The sequence below is a fragment of the Coffea arabica genome, chromosome 5e (genome assembly GCF_036785885.1).
Source record: "Coffea arabica cultivar ET-39 chromosome 5e, Coffea Arabica ET-39 HiFi, whole genome shotgun sequence".
Lineage (NCBI taxonomy): Eukaryota > Viridiplantae > Streptophyta > Magnoliopsida > Gentianales > Rubiaceae > Coffea > Coffea arabica.
Window position 1 is genome coordinate 2,619,015 of NC_092318.1, and position 3,398 is coordinate 2,622,412.

A 3,398-nucleotide genomic window follows, 5' to 3' on the forward strand; every position below is an offset into this window, starting at 1 on the left:
CAAGTTTCGCCACGCGACGCGGGCCACGGACAGAGCCCGCACGCCACTTCGCGCAGGCCCAGCTCATCTGAGCTCCGCCGCCCGCGGCTCCACCTTCGACCGCTGCTGTTCACGACACCAAACGCCGCACCTCCTCCCTCTTCGCCGCGCGCCGCCACTGCGTGGCTCTCTTCCCCCTCGGTCGCAAATGCTGCCCATGCTGATGGCCGCGCGCCGCCCCTCTGCTCTTGCCGCCAGCCGCGGCTATTTTCTTCCACCGCTGCCCAGTCCACCAGTGCCCCACTATCGGCTCCTCCTCGGTCTCCATAATCGCGCGCCACCCCTCCGTCCCTGTCTCCTCCATAGCGGCTGCCAGCTCTCTCACCCCACTCGTTCCTTTTTCCGGTGGAGGTATTTGAAACTTGCTCACCAATTTCTTAGTATTGATGGGTGCTGTCTAGGTTCGTAGACAATTGGTTTTGTCGGCCGTGGGGGTTATTTCTCATATTGTGTGGTAAACCAGTGGTACTGGTTGCGTTATTTGTCCAGATTTTGGTGATTACTTGTTTGCTATCTTCTTGGGAGTATGTATTGCGTTTTTGGGTAGGTTTGAGTTGAATTGGTTTGGCTAGTTGGCTGAATTATTATTGCCAAATTTCTAAGCTGTCGTAGTTGCATTTGCTGGTTTTGACTTATGACACTGCCTGGCCAACTGGAGCCATCTGTTGAGATTTTGGGTGAACCTACATACTGCAATTGTCTATTGATATTTGGGTGATCTGGTTCTGCTACTGCCTGTTGATTTGGAAAACCTGATTGCTTGATTTACTTGTTGAGATTGGTAGTTTTCAGTTGAATTGTTGGGGCACTCGAGCTGTTGGTTTCTATTATTGATTTGGAGGGGCTTTGTCAGTGATTTAGGTTGTCTGTTTGCATTGTTTCTTACCTGTGTGTGCATCAGTGGCACTGGTTGGGATATTTTGACTAGCATTTGTTATTTCTATTTGGTTGGCTGCTGATTGGGAACTAAGTGCTTGTCATTGTGTGGCTATTATCAAATTTCTATACTGCTATTACTGGAATTGCTGCTTTTGAGTTAGGAAATTAACTGTCTACTTGGAGGCTTTGTTGAGATTTTGGGTGGACAGAGTTTTGCATTTGCTGGTTGAATTGAGTTGAGATGTGTCAGACCTTGGCCGCGTACTTCTACCACATCGGTTTTCGTGCACCGTTTCCGCCTATCCTTTCGCCACTCGTGAGGGAAGTTTCGTTGCCCTCTTCGCTTTAATTGCTTTAATCCCTCCATTGAGGACAATGTAGGATCTAGGTGGGGGGGGACAGCTATACTAGTTTTTCTGTTTTTTTCTAGTTTTTAGATTTTTTTTTCTTTATTTTTAGTTTGTTATTTGTCCCCCTCCCGTTCATTTTCTTTCTTTCTAGTGATTGGCTCGTAAGTGCATGCCAAGGTTTGATGTTGGATTATTGCATCTATTTCTACTTTTACCAAGTTTTAATAATAAAAGGGTACCAAGTTAATGTGGTTGAATCCAAAAACATCTCTTTGGTGAATATCAATGATTGTTTTACTCTTATAATTTTTGGTTAACTTTCCTAGGCATAGGGAATGATTATTGGCAGTTTCATGTGAATTGGTTCGGTTATTAACTTTAGTTCTCCATGTTTGAAAATGAGGCTAGCTGATGCAAGTTTTCTTTTGGTTCTTGTGTTATATTGAGTTTTTGTGATTTTTAGCAATGCATAAACTTGATTGTACTCCGCTATTAGTTACCACTGAGTAACCGGGGATCTGCACCTAAAAGTGTTGATTCTCGCGTCAAAAGGTAGTAATTCCTATGAGTACGTGGTCACGTGGCGATAGAACCTGAGTAACCGGGCTCCTTCATCTGGCCAATGTTGGAGTTCGCGTCAAAAGGCTCAAATGGCTAACGACTAAGTCTTTTGTTACTATTGGGAAAAGAGAAGAAAAAAAGAAAAGAAAAAAGAGAAAAGTAGAAAAATGTGAAAAAAAAGTGAAGGTTGTGTTAGTGTATAATAATAGTCAGCTTGCCGATTTATGGATTCAATGTTGAGATTTTGGTTAATAGTTGGACCATTTGCTGATAAATGTTGTACATCATTCCTTTTTCTTAGATTAGTTAACCTGAAATTAGAGAAGTTTGTGGTTTAGAATCTAACCGGAGTGATGTTTCTTGGACTTGACCATTGATGCTTGAATATTATTTTTCTTGATATCTTGGCAATTCGTTGGATAGAGCAATAGCCATTGTCAAATATTGGTGTTTGTTTACTGTTCTTATGCTTGAGGACAAGCATGATTTAGGTGTGGGGGGAATTGATAGGTTGCAATTTTATCATTTATTTTATTATTAATTTTCCCTATTACCTGACCTGATGTGAATTAATTATTAGATTCTACTCATTTTTCGTAATTTATATTTATTTCAGGGAGTAGAACAAAAATATCACAATCAATGCCAATTTGACAGTTATCAAGAAAGAGTTCAAGCAGCAGACATCTAGGGACATTTTTTGGAATATCAAACCACAACCTTTCTTGGTAATTGGCCCGAAGACAGCATTAAAAAGAGGAGGCCGAAGTCTTCTTTTTGGGGGGCTTGAGTCTTCCTCCCCCTGGAGAAGCCGCCGCACATCGAAGAGAAGACTAGCACTTAGCATTCTTGGCTTTTCTCTAGTAGTTTTCCTTCTCTAGTAGCATCAAGGTCCTCATTACTCAGAAGGAAAACTACTAGAGAAAAGCCAAGAATGCTAAGTGCTAGTCCTCTCTTCGATGTGCGGCGGCTCCCCCAGGGGGAGGAGGACTCAAGCCCCCCAAAAAGAAGACTTCGGCCTCCTCTTTTTAATGCTGTCTTCGGGCCAATTACCAAGAAGGGTTGTGGTTTGATATTCCAAAAATGTCCCTAGATGTCTGCTGCTTGAACTCTTTCTTGATAACTGTCAAATTGGCATTGATTGTGATATTTTTGTTCTACTCCCTGAAATAAATGTAAATTACGAAAAATGAGTAGAATCTAATAATTAATTCACATCAGGTCAGGTATTACGGAAAATTAATAATAAAATAAATGATAAAATTGCAACCTATCAATGTACTTACGATTCAAAGAAACACTCATTTAATCAACTAAATTTTATTTTATTTTATAAAAATATAAATTATTTTATTAATAAAAGGAGTTAAAAGTCTGAGGATTATAAATCCATATCTATTTGATTTGTAAGTATAATTTAATTGGATAAAAAATTTGGATGATCTTCAAATATTAAGTTGGTCAACTTTTAACCCTCCAACTATTAAGTACATCCCTTTGCACCCTCAAACTAGTAAAATGGTATATCCTTACCCTTTTGGCTAGAGATAATTTTAGAAACCTCTCTTG